Source organism: Suncus etruscus, chromosome 1 (assembly GCF_024139225.1).
Source record: "Suncus etruscus isolate mSunEtr1 chromosome 1, mSunEtr1.pri.cur, whole genome shotgun sequence".
Lineage (NCBI taxonomy): Eukaryota > Metazoa > Chordata > Mammalia > Eulipotyphla > Soricidae > Suncus > Suncus etruscus.
The window spans coordinates 113,247,587-113,265,892 of NC_064848.1; the positions used below are offsets into that span (position 1 = coordinate 113,247,587).

General features: G+C 34.1%; 1 protein-coding gene and 1 non-coding gene across 4 annotated transcripts in view; one reads left to right on the plus strand and one right to left on the minus strand.

Annotated features, from left to right (window-relative positions):
* Nucleotides 1-18,306, plus strand: part of LHFPL3 (LHFPL tetraspan subfamily member 3) — a 650,778-nt gene that overhangs the window by 219,084 nt on the left and 413,388 nt on the right. The window lies entirely within an intron of this gene.
* LOC126027435 (U6 spliceosomal RNA) lies at nucleotides 15,749-15,851 on the minus strand. The gene has a single exon (XR_007502267.1). It is a non-coding gene; the product is annotated as a U6 spliceosomal RNA (small nuclear RNA).

An 18,306-nucleotide genomic window follows, 5' to 3' on the forward strand; every position in this document is an offset into this window, starting at 1 on the left:
GGCAAGCTGAGGGGAAGAAGAGTGTATGTGCTGAAAATGGGGAACATTAGTAGAGGAAGATGGACACTGGGGTGGGGTTGGCCCTAATTCATTGTATGTCTAAAACCCAACTATGAAAGACTTTTTAAATCACAATAGTTTTAATAAAGTAAAATTTAAAAAACTAAATAAACATTGAACTTCAATGTAATCCAGCAATAGTATTCCTCGGCATTTATACAAAATTTGAGGTGATACATGAACTTTTGTGTTTAAAGCAGCATTATTCTTCATAGTCAAAAACTGGAAAGCAACCTAAAATACCCATCAACAAATTACTAAACAAAGAAAGAAACTTCTTTAACATTAAAAAGAAAAGTTGCTGAACTAGAAAGATTGTACAGTGGATAGGGAGCTTTCCCTGCTTGCAGCCAACTCGGGTTTGACTTCCACTAGCCTCTGTGGTCCTCTGAGCCCCTCCCATCATGTTACTTGAATGCAGAGCCAGGAGTACACCCTAAGCTTTGCTGACATGGTCCTAAAACAAAAACAAAACAAAAATGATGAAGCTGTGCCCTAATGAAAAAATTGAAATATGACTGGACATTAAGTAAAATAAACAAATAAATAATAATTACCAAATGATTATACTCAATGTGAAATATAAGTATCTAAGTTTAAAAAACCTGCAAAAAAGTAACAAAAATAACTCCTAGATTTGGTGAAAACTACCAGAGATCTAGGGGAATAGGTGGATGGAATGGGTAGAGGAATAGTATTTTTGATCATAGAATGGCGCTGGAACTTTTATGGAGATATGATTCATCAATATACATATGGTGTTATTGTATATCCCTGAAGTTATATGATGTTATAAACTGATGAGGAAAATCAGTGAGGTCTGATATAAATTTAATCAAACAAAATACAAGTTTAATTATGCAAAATTAATAGGTCCTAGAAATGTAATGTATAGCATAGTGGCTATATGTACTGTACTACATATTTAACATTTACACATGGGGTAACCACAAAAAGAAAAAAAGAGAAATATATTAATAGTAGGGAAGGTGATGAATAGATTAACTCATTTGATTGTGGTGATCACTTTTCAATGTGTACTAGAGCATTAGTTTGTACACGTGAGCTGTATTAGTTTGTCTCTTATACCTTAATAGAATATTAAGAAAGAATTATGTTAATATGTACCTAAAATATTATTGTCAATGATATGTAAGCCACTATGATTAAAATAAAAATATATTATTAAATAAACAAAAAAAAGAATATTAAGAAAGAGAATTCTTCCCCCCTTATCTGTTCTGCAAATGAATAGGGGAAGTTAAAGAGTTGAAATTCATGGCCTAGGATAATTAGTAAACAGTCCTGTCTATAAACTAAACATGATTTTTTCCCCACTCAAGTTCCCCTTAAATAGGTAAAAGATATTCTAAAGATCTTAGAAGATTTAGGCATTGTCTGACCCTCTCAACAGTCCAGGTCATGGTGAATGGAAGTTAAGGGAAGATTTCTTTCCTGCTAGAGAAAATAAAACTGAACTCTAGATTTCGGTTCAGTGATAATTAGTGATGAATTCTGCCACAAAGCCCTTATTTATCATGCCTTATTGCATTAATTAAGTCTTGAAGTGTTCAAGACATGAATCATTCTAGTATGTATAACCAATTCTGGATTTTAAACAAAAATAGTGCTTTCTACTCCTCTGCTCCACACTGGCTTTGTAAATCTGAACACTGACAGCTAAAGGGGAAACTTGTGAGAAATATGTTCTTAGATCAAAGCCCAGGCAGCCTGACTGTAAGATTCCAAGGTGCTAAAAATATATTGACACCTAGGGATGTCTGTCACCCAACCTTAGAAAGCTGAGTTACAAAAACTGAAGCTGAATTTGGAAAATTCTGCCTTTAGGATGTCTTAGGTGACCACAAATGTTTGTCATTGAACAAAGACATTTGCGTGCATACATTGTGTATTGGGAATTGGTGAAGAGCCTCCTCAAGCTGTAGAAAAGAAAATAAAAACATACACATGACAAGAAAACAGTATTTCTTAGGAAATTCCACCACCTTGTAGAAGACAAATAGTACGTGTTCCTTGTGGAGATAATGGAATATTCAAATCCAGAGTCAATTAAATCACTTTATTCATAAGTATGCATTTAGTAGATTTCTGCTATTTAATGCAAAACCTCTTTTCTATACAAAAGTAAGCTGTATTGGTTGCTTACTCTATGAAAAATAATTCCTGAGTAAGTTTAATACATTAAGTGTAGTACCTGATAGGTATCCCAAGAAATAAACTACAAGAGAAGGATTATCTCTGGTTTAAATAAATACAACTTAATTACATGCAGACTTAGACAAAAGAATAACAGGATTCTTAGGCAAAGATAGAGTCTGCTGGTGACAGAACCTAAAGAAACACATTGCCTAAGAAGTTCGAGTCAGGAAAGAAAGTAACATAGTCATGTTCATATGGCCTAGAAATTTGATCAGTGGTTCTCAAATAATATAAACTATTCTATTGTCTTATTTTGAAGTGAAGAAAACAAGAAAACTGTACCAAATCTTTTCATAAAGCTAAATTCATTTTATTTAAATTATTTTATTTTATCCTGAGATTATATTCCTTTCTATTATATTTTAGTTTTGGTATTAAAATTTCCTTTAACAAAATAATTGTGGTGTATTTGTAGGTGTTATTGCTGTTGAGTTGTTCTTACCTAGCAAAACAAAATACCCTTAAAACGACATTGGAAGTCTGGAAGTCTGTGTTACAGCAAAGGATCAATTAGGTGAGAGGGGGAAGATAATAGAAGATAAAGAGATGTAGCTGGAGAGTTAGGGTGGGCTAGTTTGTTTTAATGTTGATTGTTTTACTAGAAGATTGGGTTTTAATCTCTTGATAGGAGAGTTGATGAATGTATTTAAAATTCATTCAGTGATGTTCAATGCTGTGTCTTAAGCATTAAGATGTGCAGAAATTTTGTGATGTTAAATGAGATTGAGATTATAACCCAATTTACCTTCCTAGAGTGCTGAGAGAGATTAGTGTTTTTTAATATAGGAAGTGGAATTGAAATTATGGAGGAAATTGAAGAATGGTTTTAAATCAAATTTAATCCTATCTCCAGGACATATAGACTTTTGTCAAGTAGGTACTTACTATCCTTTCTGGTTATGGTGTACTATCCTTTCTGGAGATAGATATTAGTTATTAGAGTCCCTTCTACAATGTACAGAACAGTCCCACCAACAAAGATTTGTCAGGTGTCAAATGCCAAGTTTTAAGGCTAGAAACAGCTCTACGGGAAAGTTAGATATCAATATAATAATAGTAAGCTGATGTTCCCTCTGGGAAGAAGTGAAAATGTTCTTCATATCATTTCATATGTAGTAAATGCTATCACAGTGATCTAGATTTTAGTTATTATCATCCTCTTTAGATGTGGAAACTGAGGCAAAGGAAAGTTGTTATTGATCTGCACCCAATAGCTAAGATCAGACTTGAACTTGCTGTTTCATTAATCACTCACCAAGGCTAGTAGTTATGATTATTGTACTTCTGTCCATACCACTACCACTCTTTTTGTTGAAAACTATCATTATCTATTGCCTGAATTATTGACTACAACAACTTCCTGCCAGCTTCCTCTCATCTCCCAACTGCAGTAAAAAGGGAAATTTCAAAAGAGTGAATCTGACCTTATAACTTCCCAGTTTAAAATCCTGTGGTGAGGAGTCATTGGCATTTTCTACTTTATGAAGCCTTTGCTTATTACACACACACACACACACACACACACACACACACACACACACACACACACACACAGATACACACACCTGTAACTCTTGGCTCAGTTCCTTCAAACTTTATTTCTAGAGGAGGTACTTCCCTGATCTGCAGACTGAGATAGGTTTGCTTCCCATAGACTTCTCTGCCACCCTTGCATGTCTCATCATTGCCTTTCCTGATACATTCTATTATTGGTTTATTTATCAGTTTGTCTCTTTCACTAAAATGGGAAAAACTTGAAAGCAGGGTTTGAAAACAGGGTGCTATTCAGGTATAACCAGTAACGGGCACATATTAGTTACTAAAAGAAATTGCGAGTGAATAAATATCTCCTATTTTTATTCTGTATGAGTACTGAATTAGGTTCAGTATTTTCTAGGCACAGAAAGGCCAGATAAATAGTAAATTACTCCTTATTGGTACAGCATAATAAAGTTTTGATCATGAGAAACAAAAGGGAAGATTTGAAATATGAAATTAAATGTCTATAGGACTTGTTAAGAGATTGGCCATGTGATGGAAATGATATTAGAGAAAAGAAGTTTAAGTTCTTTCAAGGGCCATTTAGATATTTATAACAACATATGTGATCCATACAATAGTAGATAGGCCACAAGCAGCCCCAAAGAAGCATGTGTCCCATCACGCCCAGGGTGAGGCATAACCCATTTCTGTTCTTAGACAGTTCCCTAACAAAGGGGAGATGGCTCTAGTCCCAAGGAACACCAACACTTGTAGGTTCTTAAAAGAAAGTCTGGATTGGGAATGAAAATGCAGAAAATCAGAAGAATAAGATTAAGAATGTATCACCCCACCTCCATTTTCTGCATAACCTTACCTGATGGTAAGACCTGCCCATTTCTGGGAGGGGTCCTTGGTAGGTAAGAAAATGATTGCCTCAGGGGCAGGAAGGGGATTGATTTGAGGATTAAGGGAGATTCAGCAAGGGAGATGGAGGAAGAAGGAGCAGGAGGAGACATGGCAGAAAGAGGTTGAATGCAAGGCTAATAATGCAGCTGGTTTGAAAGGTTATGAAAGGTCACACATGTTGGCCAGGGCCTGAATAAAACTGATGCCTTCTGAAACCTGACTGTCTTCGGATCATCTCCTTGCCACCACCCTCAGACCCGCCAGCTGTAGAGAATTGCAGGCACATGGCCTGGGCTGGAGGAGAAAGGCCCCTCCTTTCATCTCACCATCATCCAACACCATCCAAGACTGTTATTCTACAGAATGTTCTGTGAAAGGTAGTAAAGGAGTTTTTAAAGAAGGATGCTGTCCTCCATGACCTCATGCATCTGTGGTGTAGAGAAACAAAATAACTGTCAAATGAGAACAGAATCTTGGACTTTGATTGCAAAACTGAGATTACCAATCAGTGAGTGGAGGATAGTGGTTATAGAAAGTAGAGGTGAATTGAAGATGGACATAAGGACAGTGGTGGAATCTTACACACTTTGGTGGTGGTGGAGCCCTATATACATCAAAACCATGAGACCCAACACTATTATGATCAGGTTACCTAACCTACAATTGAAAGAACAGGGAAAAAGAAACAGTCCTCTCAATATCTGCTGCTGCTGCTGAAAGAAACATAAAGATACTGGAGCAAAAGTAATGGATTTATAGAGCTTTCCTTTTTAGTAGGCAAAAAGCACCAAAAGTAGTAGCAGACAATGAACAGTGCTGAGATGACTGTTAAAGAAGGAAGATGCCTTGGTGTTGTTTGTTATCAGCAGTGTTCAGAGGTTATAACTACTTTTGCTCAAAAGTCACTCCAGCAGTGTTTGAGAACCATCCATGGTGTTCAGGATTGAACTAGAGTGGGTAGCATGCAAGGCAAGTATCTTCACCCCTGTATTGTGTCTTTAGCCCTTGTTTATTTTATAAGTAAAAGCTAAAAACTATAGTTTTATTTAAAACACGTTTTTTCCCCCTTGATTGAAATTGCTGCAATGTTGGAAGCTGCACATTTTAGTTGTGATTGTGCTTGCACACACCTAGTTGTAGTTGTGCCTGAGATCACAAATTCTGCCTCCAGGACTACCCAGATTATGTATGCTGGTGCTGAGGATTAATTTCTTAACCACAGGTCTATAAAGGAGGTACTCTATTCTTGAGTTATCTCCAGGTCCTTGTCTTGGTTTTCTGAGATCCTAGTTCTAGAACTTTGTTCTTTAGTGTTCCCATTTCATTTGTAACTTTAATTTTGTTTTTCTAAGCCAAATAAGGCAATTCAACTAGCGAAAAATAAAGACAATTCATCTAATGAAGAATAAAGTCCTGCATTTATCTGTGTGGACGAGGATTGTAAGATCCCAACATTAGAGAGATAATATAGTGGATAGGGCTCTTTACTTTCATACAGCCAATATGAGTTTGATCTCAGAATCCCATATAGTCTCCTAAAAACCACCAGGAATAATATCTTAGTTCAGAGTCAGGAGAAACCCCTGATTGTGTGTGTAAACCTGAGCTTGTTTTGGGGCTAGGTATGACCCACAAACAAAACATATATATTTAATGTCCTAATTTTGAAAGATCAAAATTGAGTCAGATCTTAAACTCATTTGTGTAAGTTTGGAGGACATTTTGTATGGCTTCATGGTCACACTAGGATAGAAATGAGCTATGTATGCAGTCACTTTGTGTCACAAGTGGTGATTGAGTAAGCAACCACAAGATCATAATTTGCCTTTATAAAGACAGAAATTTGGAACATTATAAGGTCAGATGCATTTTGATGGGACATCTGTTGTCCTCTCCCTCAGAAATATAACGTTTTCTTTTCCCATTAACCCCAAGCCCTGCAGTCATTTTTCAGTTCTTTCTAGGACAACCAGGAGTTTTAGCTGAGAAATGATGGGTGAGAATAGTTCAACCAGAGTGATGGGGGCTTTTGACAAAGATGGAATAGTTCTCCCGGTAGGTCAGTCCCCCTCTACTTTGTCCTTGATAGTATATCTCTATTTATCTGCAAAAATGATTACTAAAAAAGGAGAGTTGTGTTTGATATGGTAAGTGTAAAATGACTTGGGTTAAAAAAAAAAAGCAACCCTTATGAACATTTTTAAAATTCTTCCCCTCTGCAGAAGTGAAGTTGAGGTTGTAAAACTGAGTAACTAGAGCAACTAAGACTTAGTACATTGTAACTTTTGAAATAGACATCTGACTTACTTGAGGACAAGCACCATTAAACTTCAAATTTAGAATTTCTGGATGCATTCAATTGTACCATTCAATTTGTTTACTGGAATTTATGCTGAAACAAAAATAGCTGTTTCATCTTAAATTCATGTATTTCCCTCTCTATACCCACCCTAACTAGATTACAGATAATTCTGAATTAAATTTTTATTTACCATTGATCACAATATTAAGGAAATATCAGGAGTACATTTTTGCATTTTTATATATGGGTAAACCTCAACATACCCACCTCCAAAGATCTAGTATTATCGACTTTTTTAGCCATCCCCCCTACTACATTCCCTTCCTCCTTTTCTGATAACTCATTTCTCAGTGTCAAAGAACTATTTTTGCTGTGATTAGAATTAATTGTTTTAGTCAATATATGAAAGAAACAATCCTGTACTAAGATTTTACTTTCTGAATTATTTTATTTTTCATTTTTCATTCAAATTCCATTCCTGTTACCACAAAGGCAATGTTTTATTATTATTAATACCTGAGCAGTGCTCTATTGAGTGAATATATACATGTATACTTATGACCTCTTTATCTAATCCTCCATGGATGAACATTTTGGTTGTTTCTATGTCTTATAAATACTTCTACTGTAAGCAAGAGTGCCTGTAACTTTTTGAACTAGCTTTTCCTTTCTGAACTCTTCTTTGGAGTTATAAAAACATAATATAATTTTAATTATATTTTATTATTTTCTGGGTTTTTGTGATATCAAAGATAGAACCTTGGATTTCAACATTCAAGCCACTGAACTAAATTGTTACTATGAATTATTGTTTGAGTATTTTTTTTCTTGTTGAATGTGTCAGGTCTTTAGGTTTTGGATAGTAATTCATTGTCTGGTGTGTAATGTGAAACTCTCTTCTCTAAGTCACTAGATCTTGTTTTTATGATCATTTCAATGCTGTTGTTTTTTAATATCCACTTAGTATAATGTAGTCTCATTTATTTATTCTTGCTATTGTTTTCATTATCATTGGATTTTATTTTCTAAACATATTTCTGAGGTTGATTTTCCTGTGTAGGACACCTATATTTTCTTTTGTGTATTTTGTCTCTTTTGTGTGTTTTATGCCTTGTAATCAAGTATTTCACTCATTTTGAGTTATTTTCTATATTTATTATTAAATAATGATAGTTTCTCCTCTATCTCTTTCTTTTTTACATGTTTTTCTCCAGGTTTCCTAATACCAGTTGTTGAAAAGGCTTTTATTTCTATATTGCATAATGTTTATTGCTTTGTTGTAAATTAATTGTCATCAAATAATTTTTGCTCTTTGAAAATCATCTAGTGCCTTTCTTGACTTGATTATGACCAACTGAATGATATGAAAATAATTCCCATTTATACAATACCTAAAAATAATGCACACTTTCCTACAATCACAGTCTTTTATTCCTCATCTTTCTCTTGCTTTGTAACTTGTCTCTAAAAAAGAGGATTGAATACGAAATGAATTTCAACAAAGAATATCAACTGACCTCAGCTCCAGGGTGTTGGCTTGGTTTTGTTCATTTACAAAACACAAGATTCCTCTCTGAATCCTTTCTAAAACATCCATTGCTAATTCTTATTTTGCCTAATCACATCCTAGAATATTTTGTGTCTTTCCAGTACTGGGTATCCAAGAATCCAATCAACCAGTCAACTCATTCATGTCTGTCTGCTTGCTCTGAGTAGAACATGAAGAGGGGTTCCAGTATTTCAGGGGCTTTCCTCAAAATGAATTTGGCCTGGTAGTTCATGTATGCCACCCCTCCACTTATGAATATTCCTAAAAATGTTGCTGTGAAGAACTTTTCATGCTCCAATAATAAGCTTCTTCCTACTGCAAAAGGTAAAAATTTTTAAGATTCCAAGAGTAAGGACATTTGTCTGTTAGTCTTCCAGGGTTAGCCTGTTGCCTACAAATAGGTTAATACAAACTCACAATTCTCATCAGCCAAGCATCTCTTTCTGCATGAAGCAGTCAAGCACTTTCCTTTCTTTCTCAGTGTAATTGAAAATCTACAGATACTAAATTTGAAAGGATTTTTGGCTATCTGTGAACTAGAGATCTTACAAAGGATAGCTCTGTCTCTCACACACATACACACATACAAATATATATATATATATATATATATATTACAAAAGATAAAAAATTTTCCCTTGTATTATCAAAGTAAAAAAATGTTCCAATCTAATTCTTACTTATTGAGGCTTGTTTTATAATACAAATACTTTAACTTTCTGAATCAAAGAATACTTAATAGGCCTTCAGTGGGTGTTGTTAGTAGTGTAATGGAAAGAACCATGGAATTTTATTTAAAACCTGGTTTGCATATATTTGTATATTAACATGGGCAATACATGAATTTACAACAAAAGTATCTTATCTAGAATCTTTGGATCAATAATCTATCAATAACTAAATTTATGTTTAATGCTTCCTGTAACCAAGAATCATGACTAGCTGCTTATTAACCTCAAATTTTAACATGAAGGTTCATAAGGCATGTAAAATATCTTCAAAAAAGAAACAAATCATAAAACCAGGAATTGATGTGAAGACTGATCCCTTAATGAATGAGTCTCACACTGTAAATTGACTATAAATTTCTTTGATTGCAGTGCCAATCATTACTATTGCTAATGTTCTTATTAGCACGTATTTTAAAATTTTAAATTTTACTGTAGTCATAGAAGCTCAAAAAGAGAGCTCATAACCTACAATAAATTCTTGGGTACCTTCAGAGACTGTGCATGGAGTTGGAGGAAAATTCTTGCTTTGAAATTTGGAGTCCCAGCTGCAAATATTAGCTTTATGGTTTGTTCTCAGAAAGCTAAACGACCGTGGTCATTGCTTTGTGCTTCAAGTTTCTCTTCTGTAAAATGAGGCTATTAGCATGTACCTACCTCATCAGGTTATTGAGAAATTAAATTATAAAATGTGAGTATGAAGGCCCAGGTGTTAACAAGAACTCGACAAATGGTGACTTAAGTAGTGTAACCTTTGCCAGTTAATGCATTCCCTTGCTTCTAGGTAGAACTAATTTATTCAAATTATAGTGAAGGTGGTTATATTGATTATTTCAAAAATTCAGGAAGGATATAGTGCAATTTTTTCTAATATTTTATGAGTTGTAATCTGGGCTTAAGAATTAAAATAGATATGGAAAATTAACAATGGCATGAATCCAGACCACTTCAACTTTGCCTCTTGACTATAAATGCAGTTTTAGTATGTATGGATTCTGTGTAAACAAGTCATGATTTCTTATAATGGTGAGAATAGACAAGCTTCATTAGCTTCCCAGAGGGCCATGTTTCTGCATACTAGAATCAGATTTCCAGCTTCCCAATGTTTATTGACCATTTTTATAACAGTATAAGAGGCAGAATATACAATGTAAATAAAATTTCCAAGTTCTAGAGACCATAATTGCTTTTGAAAGGAATATTTGGGCTACCCCTCTTCAAGTTTATATTTATCAAATGCATCTAATGAAAAGTAATCTGAGAACCAGGTAAAACTGAAAAAAAATAATGGAGAAAAGTTTCACTCTGATAGTAATTATCATCAAGTCAAAATTAAATTCCAGTTATTTCCAACTCTATGGAAATTGGCAGAGCATTTTTAAAGTGGTCTGGTTGGTTGTATAGGAGGTGGTTGAAGGTAGATCTATTTTAGGTAGGTTGAAGTTAGATCTATTTATTTTCTTGGGGTGTACTCTACCCAAGTATGGTAGAGGTGTTAGTCTTGTTAGTTAGGTTTGAGGGCTATATATTTACAAAGGGAGAAAAAAGTTGGTCCTGCTCTGCCTAGGACTGTCTGGTATAGTCTTAAGTGTCAGTGGGGTTTGTAGGGCAGTGAGGTTATGGCCAGTAGCAGAACATATTTTAATAAATATATAATACATCTTGGCAATCATGACAACATACACAATTTTATTTTTGAATTTAATTAAAGAGCCATGGTCTACAAAGTTATTGGTAGCTGAGTCATAGGCAAACAATATTCCAACATCAACATCACCCTGGTGTCAATTTTTCTTCACCAGAGTTCCCATATTTCACCGCGTAATCCCACCTGCCATGATGACAGACACATTTCAAAGTTCGATGGTTGTAATTATAGATCTTAGGATTTCAGTAACAATATACACAAAGCTTATTACATCTTACAGGATGACGCTCACGACATCTTTTAGAGTATTACTTTACTTAATAGTGTTTTCAATGTACTTATTCTAAATAAAACTCAAATGTCTAAGACCAGGAACAAAAATTATGAAGTAGAGCAAGGAAAGCCTCTTCAACAAAGCCTTTTTTTGTTGGACCTCTTTCTAGCACCATGAACAAAGGTTAAATAAAAATGGATGAAATACCATGATATCAGATCTTAAAGTATAAGATACACAGAAGAAAACATAAAAATTATTCTCGATGACATTAAAGCTAAAGTCATTTTCAAGGATAAAACACCACTGACCAAACAAGTGGAAGCAAAGATAAACAAATAAGACTACATTAATTAAGATGCTTTTCCATGTCAAAGGAGATTACTAGTATACAAAAAGTTCCAATGGAATAGGATAAATTATTCACCCAATATGTAACTGATAAGGAATTAGTAGCTAAGATAGATAAGGCACTGATAGAGCTCAACAAGAAAAAAATAAGTCAGTCCTAGAAAATATGGGAAAAAGAGATGAATAGAAATTTTCTCAAAGAAATACAGATGGTCAAAAGTTACATGTAAAAATGCCCCACATATTTAATCACAAGGGAGATGCAAATCAAAACAACAATATATTATCGCCTCACACCACAAACTGGTAGTACTGAGTCCACTTGTTTAATGTGTTTGATAAAGTTCTGTAGTCTTTGAACAGTTTTTGGAGCAGAATTCAGCAAATTCTTAAAGTTAGGAAATATTAGAGAGAGCAGGACTATATTCCATTTTGCAGAATATATTAAAGTAGAGCTAGAGGAATTTCTAGTCCAGTAACTTTTCAGAGTATGCTTTTCACACACAAATAAGAGACTTTTGGAAATTTAGATATGTTAATATGAGCTATATAGGGGATTCTGAAAAAAAAACACATAGGTGAGAAGTGAGTAAAAGAAAGTATGGTTTTAAAAAAACAATGTAAAGGTTAAGTATTACACAGAGCAATATATGTATACAATAAAGACAAAAATATGTGGATACAGATTATATATAATTATTTAGTCTTCATTACAACTTCTGTTTTATTTTTACAGGTATATAACATAATAGGTTTTATATCATAGACCTATAAAAAAAAAACAGAAATCAATAGAGGCTTAAAAGATCAAGCAATGAATTTTGCCCTTAATGGAAGAGAGGGTGAGCCAGAGTGACTATTGGGTAGTTAAATGATTAAGAAAATAACAGTTAAAAAGCAAGAAAGAGTCTACAGACAGTATGTGAAAGGACATTCTGTCCAAAGGCACTCAGTTACATTATAGATCCTTTGAAGGACCGCAGAATGTGTGGGAGGAAAATAGTAGAAGACAAAGCTGGAATGGCCAGAAAAATAATCAAGAGCCTTGATTGCCTTTTATGGCAGAATATTTTTTGGACTTTCTCCCAAAAGGCCATGAAGAGTCGTTGGAGTTTAAAACAACATAGTAAGTACCTCATCAGTTGTGTGTCTCAGAAAGTCTCTTTCACATAAAAGTAGCAAAATTACCAATTCTAATTTAAACATCTAAAAGTAGTTTAAATGTTTTAAAAGATAAACTAGAGAAAGATGTTGATTTTTATATATGCATATAAATTTTGAACAGTAAGGCTTACTCTAGGCTTCTATTTAAAGCTGTTAGAGTAAAACATTATATTTATCCCTGATCCTTCTTTTCTTTCAATCACACTTTATTAAAAAAATTAAATCTTTTCAAAAATATCTTTCAAACAGTATTAAAACCTCTCAAAAATTTCCAAAGCTCTCCTAGCTCTCTCACTATGCTATATTTAGCTCAGCTATAAACCTTGACCTTTTCAACAGAGTGCACAGCATGATACTCTAATCAGAATTTTCTCAATAGACTTGAATGTGTTTAGTGACCCCAGCCCTTGCTTTTTACATGCACACACACACACACACACACACACACACACACGAAAAAATGTATATACATACTCTATTATTCATCAAGTTTTGATTTTCTCTCATATTGCAGGAAAATTTTCGAATACAGCTACTAAGTTAGTCCAGAGGGGAAAAATTGTTTTGTAATTTTGCTAATAGAATATACTTTAAGTAGACATTAGTTATTTGTACTTAAGGAACATGTAGATTTGCATTTCTTCCTTAGGAAAATTCTCTCTGCTTGAATCATGTTGACAGGTTTTCACTGTAACTCTTACCTTTAACACCTCTCACTTGGATTCTATTTCTCAAGTATGGTTTATTTTGCAGGCAAGACCTGTATGTGGTGATTGACCTGCAGTGGTAAAATATTTGTAGAAACCAGAATCTTCTCGGTTTTTTTTTTCCCTGCCTTCTGTTTTGCTGCTCCTGCTCTTTTGAAATGTTTTCTCAGAAGGAAACATGACATATTGTAAGGTACTCTTCACACAGAGCAAAGTTTGTTCATGGCATGCCTCTAGAAATTAGTTTCTATTGTATAAGTTGAAATATTAGTATTAATAACAACATGAGAAATGGGATGTTCTCCTTAATAATAAGTATAGTAAAAGTAGTAAGTTTTGAGTAAAACATCTACTCAAACATTGTCCCAAATTTGACACATGCTGTTTAAAGTAAAGATATTGAAGATTTTCAGACATAAAGATATTAAAAATGGATTGGGGGCTATTGAATATTTTTCTCAGAGGTTAGAATGTGCAAACACAATAGCAATTTCCTTTGAAGCATATCACCTCCAAGACATTTTTGGATTTTGTAGCAACGTAGTAAGTTGGTCATTTGTTCACTTCACAATATGTTCCTCTTATCAACCTCTTTTCCTATGTAAAGCTTATGGGTTATGGTCTCTACCTCTTATATGTTTTTCTATAGTTTATGAATTTAAGTCCTTCTGATTCTCGTTCTTAGAAGTAGAGATAAGAAAAGTTTATGACTGCTTCCCGTCATTGGTTCGGTTGCGTTTAAATCCCAGACTTAGCTACTAAACATATACTTAAATTATATAAATCTCCTATGCTATACCTTAAACAAATACTTCAAAACTTTCCTATACCTAAATTTTGTTTCTGTAAAACTGCCTAGGTAGGTCCTAAAGAAGTGCTGAAAAATTATATACAGCGCCTGGAAGCAGTCAAATGAGCAGGACATGAATCAAGTGATCAAGATATAGAGAAGAACCCTTGGTATGACCAGCACTAAGCAACCGGTTACATAGACCAAGAACAGCTTCATGTGGATTAGGCATTAACCTTTCCAATAAAGAAGGATTTCCCTCTAACTTTCTGCTTAGCCATATATTCCTAGCTCTCTAGATCTTAAAAGTGACCAGGTATTTATCTTGTCATTGTTAGGCTATTCGAGATCCTCTGACTTGACTGAGATATCACTGAGTGCTAGTGAAGCCTAGGCTTCCAAAATGAGGATCTGGTGAGATACAGGTCCAGAAGCAAATGTTGATGCAAGAAATTATCCATAGTGAACAGGTACAAGAACAGATTCAGAAAATCCAACAGTCAAACAAGGAATTCAACCACCCAAGCTTTCTGCTCCTACAGGAACACAGCTCAGTGGAAGAAGACAGAAGAATGAGCCTCTGCCTTCCTCAGACCCCTGCTTTTATTGACAAGAATCAGGCCACACCTTAGAGAGGGAGATGAATACTAAGTAGGGAATAATCCAATATCCAGTCACCAGATCACACCCTAGGGTGGAGTATGAATACTGATTATGGTAGGACTAGTAAACCAACAACTGAGTTCAGATCCTTTTTCTGCCTTTTATTAGCTATGTGAATTGGAATGCTTATTAACTTATTTTGGTTTACGCTCTCTAAATGAGAATAGAAGTGGTATCCGTTAATTTATTATATTGGATGGGTGAGCATCATAAAGCACTTAATTTTTAATTGAAAGCTTTTAAATTAAATATTAATTTGTATTATTAATATTCATGTATTCGTTTTTAATTCTAAGATATCCTTTCAGCAAACAATGAAGTTTAATACCATATTATTTTGATCCTAATTCTAAAGTAAGAATCCCAGATATTTTATAATTACTTTTCTGAGAGAAACATTTAACTTTTTTTTTGGCCATACCTGGTAATACTCAGAGGTTACTCCTGGCCCTGCACTCAGGAATTATGCCTGACTGTGCTTGAAGAAACATATGGGATACTGGAAATCAAACCCAGATTGACTACACACAAGACTAGTACTCTACATGCTATACTATCATTTTAGCATCACATTTAACATCTACTCCTTTGAAATGAATCCAGACTTAGGCCTTCAGATTAATAACTCTGGGCAGAAAGTAGCTCACTCTCCTCTGCTTTCTTTGCTACCTTTCCGTATTGACAGTTATAATGGTTCCAATATTTTCCAAATGGATTGAAGGTAATATCTAACAGGGGACAGAGATTACTTGAGCCATTTACTAGTTCTCTAATTGCTGGGCAACTTCCAGAAAATTTTAACCCGTACTTTTTTGGTTGGATATGAAATTGCCTTAGACCCAGTGAATTCAAGACTGAATTTACACTGTAAGATGTTGGAAATACCTTGTTACCATTTTTTCTTTTAAATATGAAATGCCTCATGAATTTTGTGTCATCCTTGTACAGGGGCCATGCTAATCTTCTCTGTATTGTTCCAATTTTAGTATATGTGCTAGTATATACGCTGCCGAAGCGAGCACCAGTTAAATGTTTCTTTAGCTCTGGCTTACTGATCTTCATCACACTTTTTACATAACTCCAGTTTTCAAATTAAAACTATAGAATATTGACATAGTTTAACACTCTAAAATTAAATTTCTCACTTTGCCACCCTATCATTGTTAACATTATTTGCATTTAATGCTTAAAAGTAAACACCAAAACTTAGAATAGCCAGTAGGACTCTTCCTTTCACAGTAAATATATGTTTAGGCTAGAGGCTTCTATGATGACTGTGCACATGTGAATTATTGTGGATTGTGTATGCATTCTGTCTTACTGTTATTCATTTGTGATGCCTGTGTCTCAAAGTAATTTCTATAGGCTACTTCCAGTCTTTCTGCTGACAATCACCAGTAAAGAATCTCTTTTTATCTTTTACATTATGCATTATAGTGTCTTCTATTCTCCCATTGGATCATTCTTATCTTTTTTCTTATGATAAATAGTACAGTAGTTTTAGTGGCCAGATTTTGCTTTGAAAATGCTCTTATCAGTCTCAGTTGATCTATCATCCCTGTCTTCATATATAAATGAATTATATTAGTATAATTCATTCATTAATATTTATTTTTATTACCATGCACTCTAGATTGTTTGTTAAGCTTATTTGCTATCTAGCTCCATTTATTTCAAAGAAGTTAGGTGGACTACAAGCCAATAATCTTTTGAGAAGTTCTTGAATATATATATAAAACTTAATAGGTATATATTAAACAGAAATATTAAAATTGGCTTTCTGTCAATAATTTGTGTATTATGCAAATTAAGTTGCAAAGACCAGTCTTTCAGAAAATCTTGAACAACAGTACCCACAGTTGCCATTTATATACTTATGTATCAGACATGATGCTGAACATTTTGTATTCATCTCACTTATTTTTTAAAGTAGTCCTTATGTGATTCAGCTGCTATTATTTCATACAAGAAAGAGTAGGGAAATTAAGTAAGTTGGCTCAAGTCACACACTTTAATGCGACTGACTAAAGTCTGTATCCTCTATATTATGGGCTCTTTTGCCTCTGCTTTTATTGATTAATATTTAAAAGCCTAAGTTATAGTTATAATTTCTTTCTGTGTTATGCAGTTCCCAGAATTGAACCCAGGGCCTAACATGTGTAAGGCAAGTCCTCTGTTGCTAAAATATATTCCCTTCCCATAGTCACAACTCAGCTTTTAATATTTAAGATTCAGTAAGTCTTAATGTTGCAGTATTACTCAGAGAAAATTCTCCTCTGTATTACAGAATATATGAATAAGATAAGTAAAATATTTAGCAGTGCAGACTGATGACATTCAATTCTGTTTAATTCAGTTTAACAGATATTTATCAAGAACTGTAGTGCATAAGATATAAAACTGGTTATTGCAAAAAATGCAAAGATATTTGAATAATAAAATGAACTCATCTAGTACTTGATCATCTCCCTAAAACTATATTTATATATGAGAAAGATACAAAACAGGCAAATTGGACACAAAAATATGTGTTCCCATCAAGGTTTTTCTGTAGGCTTTCTTGTATGCCTTATGACACAGGTAATCAAATGTGATACACATTTAATTGTTTCAGAAGACAATGGAAATGAGCTGAGAACTGGAAGTTGACCTTGAAATAACAAACTACTGCTGGATTTTCTGGTCTGAAGCCATTGGGGTCTGCAGTGAAGCCACGCACGACACCTGCCTTGTATGTAGGTCACAGAAAAATATCTCTGGATTCCCATGAGATGTAGAGAAGTGGGGGATAGTGTGTGCCATCTTCCTTTAAGATACATTTAACTCTCCAGGTTTACAAGATTTCATCACTGCCCTCCTTCCATTATATTTAATTATCTCTATTGGAAACGCATTACTATTATGAGCAAGAAGCATGGGTAATTCACACACACAAAGCCAATAGCTAATTCTGTACTCTAGCACTTAAAGGAAGATGTCCTTTTGCTTCTTTTGCCATTAACAGAGTTAAAAATTATAGTTGGCCAGCAGACTTTGGAAAAATACAAATTTTGGAATCACCTAGCAAGAATCTTTCAATTTGAGCTGTAATTTCTAAGGATCAATTTTAATGACAGATATTGTGTTGTATATTATTAATAAAAAATGTAATGATTTTCTTTTTATAAATTTTATTTTATTGAAACCATTATGATCTACAAAGTCCTTTATAGTTGAATTTCAGATAGACAGTAAATTAGGGCCATTTCCACCACTAGTGCCAACTTCCCTCCACCAATATTCCCAGAGTGCATCCTATACTACCACCCTTTGCCCCTGGCCTGCCAGTTTAACAGGTCCCTGTAAGTTTAGATTGTTAAAGTTTAGGTCTTTTAATTCTATTGTTGTTGACTTTGGCTCAGATATTTAGTTCTGTTCCTTTTTCCTCCACCAATGCACCTGAGACCACTTGGTTCCTGGACC